This window comes from Microtus oregoni, unplaced genomic scaffold (genome assembly GCF_018167655.1).
Source record: "Microtus oregoni isolate MIOR12 unplaced genomic scaffold, Mior012 000000F_ref0000247, whole genome shotgun sequence".
Taxonomy (NCBI): Eukaryota; Metazoa; Chordata; class Mammalia; order Rodentia; family Cricetidae; genus Microtus; species Microtus oregoni.
In genome coordinates this window covers 25,796,106-25,810,699 of record NW_024543059.1, presented here as the reverse complement: position 1 = coordinate 25,810,699, position 14,594 = coordinate 25,796,106, and the positions used below count along the sequence as shown (strand labels likewise).

At 46.7% G+C, this 14,594-nt stretch overlaps 1 protein-coding gene across 2 annotated transcripts in view; it reads left to right on the top strand.

Annotated features, from left to right (window-relative positions):
• The window catches only part of Igf1r (insulin like growth factor 1 receptor), a 274,877-nt gene that overhangs the window by 52,085 nt on the left and 208,198 nt on the right, over positions 1 to 14,594 (top strand). The gene's annotated exons all lie outside the window — the stretch shown is intronic.

Below are 14,594 nucleotides of genomic sequence, written 5' to 3'. Positions count from 1 at the left end.
TCCCACAACAGTGACTTAGCTTTTCTCCAGCCTCCTGTTCTGTTTCCTCCTACTTTGCTTGGCACCAGTGACTGTCCCACATCTTGGATAAACATGCTGTCCACCTACACTTCTGTAGTAGGCCCTTAGAAAGCTCCTTGGTGGTCTTGCTCTCCCCTTCTCCATTTTACTGCATCATGTAGTGCTGCAGTTCCCTCCCCTCCTACGAGCAACATCCTCGACACCCTTGCCCAGTTACCTTTGTCTGGACTTGTCCACCACCCTCTGCTCTCAGACCTGGCTGAGTTCTACACAGAGTTTCCTTCTTTACAAGAAGACAGGACTTTGTAGCCTCCAGTGGTTCTGTCTCCTAGCACCGGGCAGGTTGATTTTTGAAGTATTGTAAATCCTAACGGTATCTTTCCATGCATGGCTGCTTTGTGAGCCCAGCACCTGCTTTGTGAAAATCCACATTCTTCCAAGCAGAAAGAGCAGTCTGCATTGGTAGATTATAAGATGTGGTTCTGATGTTCCCTCTGTCCCTGCCACCATCACAGCTGCTGAGGAGCACTACTGTGCAAACCGTCTCTTGTAGTAAATAGGGGCGGCGGGGCTGTGTCCCCGGCACCCCGGCCGCCTACATGGCTAGCTTATGCCCGAAATAACAACACACAAACTGTATTCATTTAATCACTGCTTGGCCCATTTCTATCTAGCCTCTTCTAGGCTAACTCTCGCACCTGGACTAGCCCATTTCTAATATTCTATGTAGCACAGCTAGGTGCGCTTACCGGGAAGATTCTAGCTTACGTCCATCCTGGGTCAGAGCTTCATCGCGTGTGTCTGCCCAGGAGCCGGGAGCATGGTGTCTCTCTGAGGCGTCTGCTCCCGAGAGGAGAGCTGTCGAGTCTGAGCTCACTTCCTCTTCCTCCCAGCGTTCTGTTCTGTTTACTCCTCCCACCTATCTTCTAACCAATGAGGGCCAAGCAGTTTCTTTTTATTTAACCAATGACCTTCCTCCATCAGTCTCTAGTTTTAATTGGCCGAGAGGATTGACTGTAGATAGGAGCTCATCTCTCTCATGCCACTGTTAGAATGATCCAAGGCCTCAGATGCAGAAGTCTAAAAGATTGACTCTGGCCCCAGAAGCTGTTTATTAGGGTGTGCAGCCATTTCCCAAAGACCAGCTTTCCAGAGGTGAATCTTCCTGAGTACCTGTGGTTTTCTTGGGTTTATTTAAGATGATGCTCTGATATGGAGGCTTTCTGGTATTTGATTTTATGTATGGACACTGCCACTAAAATATAATAAAATCAAATAAAAAAAAGAATAAAAGTAAAGCCCAAGACCTTACTGCTAAACTTGGCCTCTAAATGCCTCTTTGCCTGCCAGAGTCAGCAGTTTGTGACCGGCTCATAGCACACCTGTTGCATGTTTGGAGGCCATGTCTTTGCCAGAAAATCCAAAAAGCTGCACTGGAAGCTTACTTTGCTGGCAAGGCAGTCTTGTTTCGGTCAAAAAGACACTGACTGGGTCAGTGGTCCTGCAGAGTGTGGCTTTTCCTCCTGTCCTAAAAATGAGAAACCATTGTGGCCCCCTTTATTGGCAGAGGAAAACATTATCATCTCAGGATGGGTTCAGGAACTCAAAATGAAGGCTGGCAGTGTAAAACAGACAATTCTGGGTCTTGTTATTTTGTTTTTCCCTGATACCGGTTCTTAAGTTCTTGTTTATCAAATCCTGGTCACCAGGGCAGCTTTCTTCCCCCCTTCTTTGCTTTTCTTTGCAGGCTGGTAGTACATATTTCCCTGGGGAGAAAGTGGAAGGCTTGTTCAAGCATTTGTAAATCCTCTGGAGTTTTTGTGCTGTGAGAGTCCAGCCATGTATTTGGCAGGGTTTTATTTTAACTTTAATCTTCAGCTACCTGGGAAGACCCGGAATATGTCTGGAAACGTGATGAAGTCTGCCTCCAAGCTCCCACAGATTGCTAAAATAGATCATGATGTAAACCTTGAGACAGGCCCATGGACCCTGATGGGTAGGCAGACCCAGAGTTGAACAAGTGGGCTCTGGCTTCTCACATTGTGTTAAGAGCTTGTCTTCATTCCCTGGGAATGCCTCTGTTCTGGTCAGCTGCTCCCACTGTGGGGGTGATCTTTATTTAGAAGGGGTCACATGCCCTAGGCCTCAGTGCTATATGCCTTTTATAGTCGGGTGTGGAGATCACATTCTGCCCTTCTGATGGCTAACTCCTTGAACTGAGGTGTTAAAGCAGTTTGTGTCCATGTTTCTTAGGGACACCACTCAGCAGACTTCAGATCTTAGAGCAGCGCGTCTACTTCCAGAGAGGGTTTGCTCTGGGCTGACTCCTCCAGTTAAGGCTTCACTCTTCTGGACCTACCTTAGAAGTTATTTATTTTTCACTAGGGATGTCTTCTTAGGGACTGCAAGGAGTTCAGACTCTCTTCATAGTGTTTGTTTATTTCAACTCGAGGTTTTGGGAGTTATATCCCGAGTCCCTTCCTATTTCTTGGCTGTGCCTACTTGTACAGTGGTTCTAATTTCTTCCTGGTAGCTTCTTTCTTTGGTTGCGTTGTGTTTCTCATATGTATGCCAGTGTGACGTCCTTGACTAGAGTAGGGGTGACATGGAGCCTAGGAGCCTGTGGCTGATCTCATCCTGGATTGCATTCCTCAACTCCAGTGTATCATGGCTCAAAAGGCAAGTTCGGCTAGTGGTGGGCCTGGAAGCCTTTCTTTGGAAATGTGTCTCCTTCCTGCTCATGGCCTGATGAGTCAGAGACTCAGGTTTAATAAGGTGGGTGTCTCTGAGTAGAACGTTCCCCTTGACATGAAGTAGCACGGCAGGGCTTTTCTCCATCCATGAAACAGAGACGATCAGAGAGTAACTGGAAAGCTCCCACAAGACTGCCCAGCATTTAGTGAGTTCTTGGTCAATGGTAGCAGCTGCTGCTATTTTAAAAATAGCTGTGTTCAAAGACCATCTGAAAGTTTGAGCATTAAGCTTGGCTGACTGTATATTTACTGCCATATCTTAAGTGGTCTTTCCCTTTCGCTTTTCCTGAATTGCCAGCATTCAATTATCATAAATAACAGGGCATAGTTGAGGAGTGGTTCTGGCTAATTTAATCTGGATTGTTCAAATTTTCATATCTGCCCAGATAAGCCATATCTTTTAAGAACACTCGGTGATGTGCATACGTCTGTGTCCAGATGCCTCTATAGACCTTATAGGTGTATGTAGACTCTACTTCTTTTGTTATCAAACTCCATGAATTTATTCTGCTTGCAGACTTGGTATTTGGGAGAATTTAAGAAATACCAACAGATTTTTCTGTATGATGTTGACATTAAATATTATCTTTTGCAACTTTTTTTTTCTCCCATTCTGAGAACATTGAAGTGGTTAGAGAGTGGGCATAGTTTTTAGTGAAGATAACAAGGAGGCACATTTTTATGGGTGACAACTGCAGGTCTCACAGAGTGAAGGTAGCAGCCATCTGCTTCAGGCTGGAGCCTGTGCCTATTTATGCTCTTCTTTGGGTAATAATAGCTGTGTGCATACTCGTTGGTGCGCGCACATGTGTTTGCATTTGCACATTTGTGTGTGAGTGTTTGTGCATGTGTGTTTATGTGTTCGTGCATATGCAGTCGTACCACTGCCTTTCCCACCCGGCTTCCTCTGCTGTTTTGTTTTGTTTCGTTTTCCTCCTCTCCTTGCAGGAAACAAACACTGGCTCTCTGTGTCCTCTCTTAGATCTTCCTTCCGTTCCAGAGGATCAGGTGGGTGGGCAAGTGTTGTGCAGGAATGCCAGGCCTTCTTCCGGAAGCTGGGCTTCTGTTTTGTCTCATTGTTGAACAGAAGTTGCTTGTTTTTTTTTTTTTTTGGCCTTGGTCACAAACAAGGACTTGGTCCTCAGTCCCCTTTTCTTCCTGCCATTTGTTTTCCTTCATGGAACCACGTGAGATGGCAACAGAGACTTGGTCGCTTGATACTCAACCTTGTCAGCTTTGGTTACAGAAACTGTCAGCCTGACCCCATATGTAACTGCCTCAAATTTGTCTTTAAAAATCTTAATGAAGACACTGGATAATGTAGTCAGGCATGCCTAGTAGTTTCCCCTACATATTCCGTGACCTCCAGCAGATGAGTAGTACACCTATTTATGTGTTCAACCCTCCATAGACTATCTATGATAAAGTTCAGTTTAAAAGTTGGACACACGTAGAGGTTAGCAACAATAATAGCATGCTACAGTTACAGCAGTATACTGTAATAAAATTGCCAGCACCACTCAGGACTCCTGCACTTTGGGGCCATTATTAAATAAAAGAATGTTCACTTGAGGACAAACACTGTGACCGGAAAACAAGAGGCAGTACTAATTGACAAATGGGAAAAGGGTGTATATAGGGGGACAGACAGAGTGATGATTCGCATCCCAGGCAGGACCGATGGGCACAGCTCTAAGTTTTGTCTCACTGCTCAGAGCAGTGTACAGGTTAGTTGTTGGTTTCTAGGCTCATAGTTTTGGATTGTAGTGGACAGGGTTATGAAACCCTTGCCATCCACACAGTCAGGCCTAAAACTGTGCCTTGCATGCTGTGACAGCCAGTGACGTCCCTCCTGGCTAGCCTAGGTGCTGAGCTGCCTGTGGCTCCTGGGCCACCAGGAAGGAGGACCCTGCCCTAATACAATGCATCTCCCTCTGGCAGCAGATCTGTGAAGGCAGGTTATCCGTTCTGGGGCTTCTCATAATGCTCAGATAGTTATAGCAGCAGCCGGAGACCAGGGACTTGCCCTTGGTAGTGTAAGGGAGAGGAGAACACAGAAGATCAGCATACAAAGAGCATACCCCTTTCCCCAAAAGAAGAGATTAGAAAAAAGAAGATGATAGTCACCATAGAAATGCTTCTGGGTAATTCTAGTATTTGAATTAGGTCTCCTGCTGCCCCCACTTCCTAAAAGTACTGTGATATGAAGACCAGCGCTGACTAGTCAGAGTCCTCTGACAGGAAAACCTAGATCTTCTCCTGGGGTGGTGACCTCATGGGAGGTTTCCTCTGATTTCTTGACCCCTGGATGGATGGCCTCTTACACTTTGCAGAGTAAGTACTATCAAACTCCTGGGTTAGTCCACAGAGGTAGAGAAATCTTTTTTTTGCTCTACTCCTCAGTGTGTTTGAGATAGTTAAATTAGTCTGTGATGTGTCAGTGTTCCCCTCAGAAGCGCCCCAATAACCAGTCACAGAGGTTTCAGAGACTGTTCAAACACAGTGCAGGAAACACAACTTCTCCCCTCACAGGGAGAGAGAGAGAAGTTGGGAGCAGAAGCCTAGACCTGTTTCCCACCCCGTCTGGGTGCTCCTTCCCACCCTGTCTGCATCTCAGACCACTGGGGTTCTCGCCCGCTTCTCCCAACTTCTCCCTCTTCCCAACTATCCTTTGTGACTACAGCGGGTCTCCAGTCCTGATGGTCATATGGGTTTATGAATGGAATTCTGAGAATGTATAATTTTCTCTGAAGAATGTTTCTGTAGTTCAACAAACACTTCTTGTTTGCTGAGGGGAAAAAAAAAAATCTTTCCTAAGAGTCACTAGATGCCAGAGATGTCAATTAGGGGTGGGCTGGAGCTCTGGGTGAAACAGTTTATACTGACAGACAGTGGATGAAAAGCCAAAACCTCTAACCTGGCCAGAGGAGTTTGTATCACAGGATTCATTTCATTGTAGGTTTGTTGCAGGTCACACCGTGAAGATGGCATTTGGTCCCGCTGCCCATAATGATGCAAGCTTATTTGTACTTCGCTCTCGGCCAGAGGGCCTCTGAACCTCACCCATTTGACTGGTGTGAGCAGGTTGCAGACATTTGAGTTGACTTAGTCTCCCTGGAAAGTTTCCTGAGCTTCTTTGGATAACCACAACTTGATCTTGGTGGGCACTATTGTTACCCTAGTCCTTGGAAGGCCTCAGATCTAGAGGTATTTCTCAACCTGCGGGTTGCAACCCCCTTGAGGGGGGGTGTACAAGAGTCATCCTAAGACTATCAGAAAATAGAAATACTTACACTGTGATTCATAACAGTAGCAAAATTGCAGTTATAAAGTACCAAAGAAAATAATTTTATGGTTGGGGGAGTCATCACAACACAAGGCACTGTATTAAAGGGCCAGCATTAGGAAGGTTGAGAACCACTGAATCATAAGGAAAGGACTGCAGAAGATGAATTAAGTCAGTCTCAGAGAAATGGTAGTTAGGGTGGTGTGCAGACCCCACTTCAGCTCACAAGGTAGAGGGGAATGACTTGTGAGTGACTCTGTGGGCTGCTTCAGATTCTATTAGCAAGCTCGGTGTATGTACACAGCCCGGTTTTCAATGTAGCACTTCATTTACGAGCTCTTCAACCTCCTATTATTCCAGTCTCAGTTTTGGCTAATATATTCATATAAATACAAACCTGACCTTCCTCTGTACCTTCCCATTTTGAAGCCAGCCTGGTGGCCTAGATGCCCAGTTGATCAAATGGTAAAAAGAGGAAGGCACAGCCTAGCCTCGTGATCAGGGAACATTGCATGAAAGTTGTGTGCGCACAAAGATGATGGTTTATTACAGAAACAGATCACATTTCCCCCAGCTTTGGCATGCATGAGTGGCCCAAAGGTTCTCTTTTTCCTTCCCTCCTTTTTCTTATCTTTCGCCACAGTGAGTCCTGAGTTTTCTTCTGACTTTGGGATTTAGTGTTGAGGAGGGTGGTCAGAATCCAGGGTGGTTGCCCTAGACCTGGATTTTGGCAAATGCTCCCAAGATGGACAATAAGACATTCCAGTTGGTCTCTTTGGATTGCGCCCTGTGGTAAAGAGCTGGCTCCCAGACTGACTTGAAGTGGACTGTGAACGGCCATAGGCGACTACAGCTCACAAGTTCACAAGAGCTTCCTAGGAACTGGATGCAGGCTAGCAGCCTAGCAGAGCACTTTGGTGATGGGGCAGAAAGAAGGAAAGGTGGTCAGAGGAGCTGAGAGCAAATTCAGGTAGGATTTATGTTAAGTCTTGCATTTTTGAAGTGACATTTTCTTGGTCTGGCCTTTGCTGTTACCAAAGTGAATTATTTATAAGTACTTCTGAGAAACACCAGCGAAACTTGATTATGTGGAATGAATTTAAATTCATTAAAGTCATTCTTCTAGACCCATGTCGGCTTTCCCTCGTCTAGAATCTAGCAACTTGATAACCTGGGAAAGAGTGTTCTCTTCCGCTGGTGATGATTGATGTCGTCCGAGGTGCAGCTGATGAGGGATGGATGTCTGAGTGCGGCCCTGTGGGGACGTTAGAGCAAAATGCAGATCTTCTCGTGTTGTCTTTGTGTTGAGTGCGTTTCGCTGTGTGTTCTTCTCTTGGGCCTCTGGGTTTGTCATGCAGGTTTCAGCCAGGGCAAGTATTAATTGCTGGAATATTCTACAAGCTCTCCCCTTATTTGATGTCCGGTCATTGTCCACTTCCTTTTATACAGTTTCTCAGATCTCCTTTACCAAGAGCCCCTTTAGGTTGTGCTGGGATAGCTCCATTGAGGCTGTAATTTGGCCTCTGAGGGTCGTTTCTGTTCTGTCGGGAGGTGGGAAAGGTCTTGTTCACTCACCCCTCACCTCACTCCCCCACAGTTAATTGACAGCTTGCTGGTTCAGACTGATGCCCCTGCTTAGAATATAGTTTTTGCTTCTCCTGCCCCCCCCCTCCCCCCCCCAGTCAACGGCAGGCCAGTGGAGGGGGCGTTAGGTAAAGTGCCGGCTTTCTGTGTAGCCCTGACCACATGCAGCCATCGAGGAGTCAGGCTTAGTATGAGATGGAGGGGACTGAGGAGACACCGTGCGGCACATAGCACTTCTCCTGGCAGGACGAGAGTGAGAATTGCCTAATGTCAGGACCTCAGTGTCGTAGTTACTCTTCTGTTACTGGGAAGAGACACCAAGACCAAGGCAACTTACAGACGAAAAGTTTATTAGGGCATACAGTTTTCGAGGGTGAATCCAGACCGTCACTCAAGGGCTGTCCGGCCCTCCACAGAATACATACACCTGCATATACATGAATACACACACACTTCAAAGGATCAGATGGTGACAGCTTATGCTGTGTGGCAAGATAATCTCAGCTTTAGATGAAAAAGAAATAGAGGTAATAAGTGCAGAGAGCTCAGAGGAGGACAAGTTTGGTTGGTATTTAGAGTTTTGTTTGGACCAGATATTTGCCTCCGGTGAAACTGAGGTCTTTCCTTAAGAATGTTACACTGGCTCATTCCTGTTTACCCAGCATCGTATACATGGTTCTTAACTCTCGAATAGGTTGTACTCCAAACTTTAAGATGTTTGGAATGTGAAGCATATCCGTATGTAAAAGCAGAGATTTGGGTGGCGATTTGGATCCCAGGATCCCACCCTCTGCTTGGGCACGCAAGCCTCATTGGCTTAGATGTTTGTTATATCTGACTAACATCCAAGGCTTTAATTCTGTGAGGATAAGGTGAAGTGTTTTTTTTTTTTTTTTCTGTTGAGTGAGGTGGTACGAAATTGGTTGTTTCCATTTTTATCCCCCTCACAGTCGCCCCTTCTGAGAGCTTGACGCTTTTCCAGATGTTGAGGATGTAGGCACGGGGCAGCAGAAATGCAGGGTTATGGAAGCTGGGAACCAGCACTCCTGGCTCTCTGCTCATCCAACAGCGAGGATTCTGAATGGAATCAGGATCAGGGACATCGCCACCAGGACTTGAATTCTTTTCTCTGTAGCTTATGTGTGAGGGAGCATGGACTTAGGGTTCACATTTAGTTTCTGCTCTACAAGAAAGGCTGCTGAGAAAGACACAAAGTCACTATAATGTCTGACAGCATTTGCCTCTGAAAAGGGAGGGTATAGATGCAAATGTGCAACTTGTCTTTTGCTCTCTGGAGTTGTCTGTAAAAAAAGAGGTGTTCCAGACCACCCCACCCTCTGCGTGTGTCTCCTCTGCCCTCTAATTAAAGAAAAACTCTTGGTTGTGATCCTTGGCCTGAAGAAATATGAAATCTATGTTAAGTATGCAGGCATGAATGGGCATAGGAGAGATTCGTGGATGAGGATCTGCTGAAACAAATGGCATAAATGGCCAGAGAGAGAGAAATGCTAATTGATTCTCTCTTTCAGCTTGTGGTACTTAAGGCAGAGATAAAGTAGTTGGAAAAGGTGGTCATTTGAGAAGTGAAAAGATGTGGAGTTTTGAAGCGAGCTGGGGTTTTTCCGCCTGTTGATGATAGAGTGACTTGGACGGTAGCATTTAAAGAGTGGGGCAGCTCCAGTCTTGATGATCCTGACTGCGATCTGAGCTCACAGAGGAAGCTAACATCCTCAGGCTGGAGTTTATTGGATAACAGCTCCTTAAACTCCCATCAGAAGGCTTCGTTTAATGTTGTGCGGAGACTTGCAGCATCTACAATGTGGGGCTCTTTAGATCTTTTAAAAAGCATACACATAAATTATTTGTTTATTAAGTGGGGAAAGTAGGTTACGATTCAGTGCAGCTCTGCCCCTTCGTAGTATGCCCAGAAGACCAAGATTTCTTGGGATTTTTACTATGATAGCAGTGAGAAAAAATTTAATTAGCAAGTTAGAAAACACATGAGAACCGTTTAGGCCAGTCCACAGTTTAACTATGTTGGTGATTTTGAGAGAATGGAAAGAATGAAGCAGATTTACCCTTTTTTGGGGGGGGGGGGGATTTATCTTTTAAGATGGTGGGAAACTGATAAATGTTTTAACTACCAGACTGGAACAAACTACAAAAGAAAGGCTGTGACATTCTTCTGTGCGGATTATCCCGTAGTGTTACCTGTGAAACCCATACCTGTGAACTTACAGGAGCAATTGATTGTATGTGTTAGCACACGCACGTGTGTTTATGGGCGGGCATGCACGCATGTGTGTACGCGTGTCCGTGTGCTTTTGCTAGAGGTGCCCGGCAAGTGCTTTACCGCTTAGCGAGATAGCTTTTACACAATTATGTATCGGAAATTTTAGATGTCGACAACAGAAATGAGTCATGGAGGGGAGATTCCTACTCTGCATAGTTGAGGGGCCGTTTTTGTTTCAGGGTTGACTCCTGTAGGAGAATACAGCTGATGTGGATAACGCTGTGATGGCGCAGGTTCTGGTGAGTGAGAAGAAGCCTAAGGTTGCTTGCCTGATCTTCATTTAAGTTCAGAAATCCTTTCTCTACTGGTCTTAGCAAGTGCTCTCTTGATTGTGCCCTGGTAGCCAGAGGTAAGAGCTGTCGGTCTTTCTCTAGCCTAGAGCTCCATTTTCTGGTTGAATGGAGGCTTCCTTCTTTGAGACCCCAATGTTTCTTTTCCTTGTGTCCGCAGGTATGTGCAAGTGAGTTCAGTCTCCCCGCTCCTGCTTGATAAAGTAGGAGATTACGCTCCTGTGGGGTTCATGGCCTCGAGTCAAGTGAAGACATTTTGAAGATTGACTTTCCTCCTCACTATTCACGGCAGGGCTCTTGTAGCCTGTGCCTTATCTACAGATTTGGTTATTCAGTGGCATACTGCCACTGAAGCAAAAGCCAAGGCAGCTCTTGGAGTTGAATTCGGTTACAATGTCTGTTTTGCACAGTACTCTCTAGGAAACAGCCCCACATGTCCCTTTAATCCCCAGAAGAGTCCTAGTGAGCCAGAGTGGGTACTGACTTGGACGTGGCCACATCCAAGTTACCAAAGGCCCTGGACACCACCAGCTACTGTCTACAGTTCGCCTGCCTCAACTGTCCTTCTCAAGGCTGCCAGACACCTTGGTCTGAAGGAGGAGATGGGCCAGTGGAATGAGCCGCACGGACACGCTGTAGAGACAATACACAGGGTTTTAGATGGATCTTTGTCCCCTCCTCCAAGATCTTTACATCACTCAGTGTTTTCGGAAAAAAAGAAGAAACTCTCACTCTGAGTCACAAGCATTTGATGGGAGGACATCTGGGGGCTAGTCTGTGGTGAACACTTTTCAGGGACTCCCCTACACTTCGAGGTTTTGTGAGTTAGGACCCCAGTTTGTCCCTGAGGTTTCTGTAACTTGTGCAGTGAGCTACATTTCTGAGAACTTCCAGGGTCCTACAGTGGCATTTCTTGAGCAATGCCCACAGTTTTCTCATCTGAGCTGTAGATCGCCTGCCATAGTTGTTTGTGACCAAAAGGACTTGTTTTGATTACGTGTCCCAATCACAGTACATCCTTAAGGGGCGCCAAGGCGGGAGCTCAGACAGTGCGGGAACCCTGAGGGTGGGAAACGGACACTGAAGCCCTATGGAAATGCTGCTTATTCGACCCACTTTATTTTTTTTTTAACTTTTTTTTTTATTCTTTGTGTCTTTCACATCATACACATCTTGATCCCATTCATCTCCTCATCCCTTTGTATCTGCCCTCTGCCCTTATACCCTCCACCAAATTAAATTTAAGAAAAAGAAAAAAAATCTTGTCATAGAAGCTGTAGTATGACACAGTGAGTCTGTACCCTTTAGTCCATATATCTTTACCTGCAAGTGTTCTTTGCAACGTCCTTGGTCTGGTTGGAGGTCTCTGGTTTCTACTACACCATCAGTGATAGGCTCTCACTGGGATCTTCTTGCATATTCTCTTGCTGCCCCATGTCATGGAGACCCTGCAGCTTTGGCTCTACAGGAAATCGCCCTTCAAGTAGATGGGGTGGATGTTGGGGTGCGCCTGGATAGTTGCAGGGTTGGTCAGCCTGCCAGCTCTCCCCCTTCCTCATCACCAGGGTGAACTCTCTGGCATTGTCCTGGCTAGTTTACCCTATGTAGCAATGGGCAAGGTGCAGGGGCCACTCTCCCGAGTGCTGCAGCTGGTGAGGGGCAGGAAAGGCTCTCCTGCTTGACCTCAGGGCCAGCTCTCCCACCTGCCACAAGCATATGGGGGCGGTATCTGTCCTTCACCTGCACCACTATATAGCAGATGAAGGGTGGGGCCAGATCTTCCAAACTCATGTTATTGGTCTTGGGACCGGTTTACCCACACCCCAGTCAACAGACTCCCCTCTCCTGTGCTGTTGAGGGGAGGCGCAGGGCCTGCTCTCAGGAGCACTGCTGCTGGTAGGGGGAGGGTCGGCTCCCTCACCTGCCACAGTTGGTAGGGGTGAGGGGGGGCAACCTTTTTCATATTCAGTGCCATTTGCTCAGGGGTGACAGTACTCACATCAATTATTAATAAAATAAAATGCCCCACAGGCCAATCTGATGGAGGCAGTTCCTCAACCGAGATTCCCCTTTCTCAGTTAGGTTTATGTTCAGTTGACCAAAGCCATCCAGCACCCTGCCAGTCCCTTTGTGGGCCAGGAAACTGGGGCACAGAGTCTTGGCATAAGTTATGCAAGGTACCTCGCAGCTAAGTATCCAGCCCTGCCTTCTTGTGGGAATGACTTAAGGCCTGTCTTGCTTAGCTGAAGGTGAGAGACCTTATTTGATGGATTTGTGAGGATGTTTTGCTCGTGGTTGTATCATTCATATATCTTGGGAGGATCTCCATGGTGATTGATAAAATAAGGTCAGAGCCCTGTTGGCATGGCGTCCTCCTGCTTGCTCTTCCCCTGTATCTGTTCATCCCTCCTCCTCTTCCTTCTCTCTCTCCACCTGTCCTCATCTAGTCTTCCTCTCCATCCCTCCTTGCCACTTGTCACTCTGTGTCCCCTTTCACACGCTGAGGGCATCTGTGATTCTTAAGATAGAAGAGATAGAATGAGAAGAATGACCAAAGCGTAGTTAAATTACAGCTGCTTAATTGCACAGCGTCTTGTTTCTGAATGGTAAGACCTTGCTTTTGCCAACTCTCTACATTCCTCTTCCTTGGGCAGGATTGATTTACAGGACTTTGATGCTGATCAGCAATCAGGCTCCTTTGATTGGCTGATTTTGAACTAGGGAGACTGTTTTCGAACTATTCTTTAATCTTAATGAAATGGATGCTCCAGCTCTGATGATTGACAGGTTGTGGTAAAGGAAGAAAGGAATGTGGTTTACAGTAAACTTTTTATCCTCGTAAGGGAAAAAAAAATGTAATCATTATGCACAGAGTAAAATACATAAAGTCTAAGAAAATAATTTATCAAATCAGATCCTGGATGGCTCCTGAGAGGTGATCGTGGCAGTGACACTTAATTTCTTGCCTTTTAGTTAGGAACACTGAGCTTCAGGTGGCCTGCTTAGAGTCACCACCATGTCCTGAGTGTCTTTTCCAAGGTTACAGAGGTATCCTTGGCTTTCTGACCTCATGGGAAAGTAAGGTGTGCATATGGAACCAGATGCTACTGCAGAACCGAACACTCTTCGGTGTCACCTGAGCACAGGTGGCCATTGCACCTTGCTATCATGCCCCCGCTGCCCACAGGAAAGGACTGAAGAGTTGAGTGTGGTCTTCCTGGCTAGGACCTGGGCAGCGAGGGCCCTCCCTGCCTGTCCTGTGCCTGCCTGTCCTCCGGGTGGATCTAGTGCCGACTGGGATTCTTGTGGACTTAGTCACCATGCTGCAGTGGTTGGAGGACAGAGAAACCACTGGGTGCTTTGTCACCCCAGAAGAATGCAGGCTGGGCTGGGACTGCCTGGCCCAGAAAGTTCTCGAGGCCCTATGGCAGATCCAGCATAAGCTGACTCAAATCTACCTCTTTTTTTCCTATCAAAGGGGATAGGAGGGGGAGAGGAGCACGAAGTGCCGCTTTATTCACAAAGGAAAGCTTCTAAAATCTCACTTTAGAATGTACCTTTGTTCTTCACCTCCCCAGACCTGTAAACACGGTTCCCCAAGATAGACGTTTTCCTGAGAGCTGGAGTTTGAGGAGAAATCCTGCCTGTTGTGGCTGTCGTCCTTTTGTCTGTAGGAGGATGGCTGGCAGGGTGAGGTGGGAGTGTCAGGTCACTCTTAAGTTCTTCTTGAACTGTAGAACCGCATGCTAGGGGACCTTAGAGCAGTGCCAAGGCGTGGCTGCCTTCCTGCTGCTCCCAGAGAGCAGGCCGTGCTGGTGGTGGGAGTTCTCAGGTGCCGCTGAAGGCACTGAAGGATCAGTGGCTGGCAGTAGACTGCAGGGACTAAACACAGGCAGGAGTTTAGGGATGAGGATGTTTGGACACAGAGCCATTTAAATCTGACCCAGAACAGACATCTGTGCTGCTGCTGGGGTGGGGAAGGGTGCACCTGCAGAGTTAGCTCCTTGACGCTGTCCTCTTCCCCAAACCAACTGCTCAGCATTGGTGACCACTGTTTTTAGGTGACTTCCTTTTCTCTGGTCTGTCAGGAAGCAGCAGAAAGATTCTGATGGTAGCAATCAGATCTCACTTGACATGTTGGTCAACAGAGCTAGGCGCTGGAAGGTTTTCCAGGTGTACAGTTCTACACCCCGCCCCACTCCCTCCTTTGAAAGGAGTTGCTAGTCAGTAAGACTGAGAACAGGGCTGCTATGGGGGCAGTTCTGCAGTGAAGAGCTGTGACACTATTATACTTTAAAAAGTAAAATCCCCATGGTAATTGTTTAAAAGAAATTGCACTCTACAGAGGAAAGTAGGACACGTTAAAG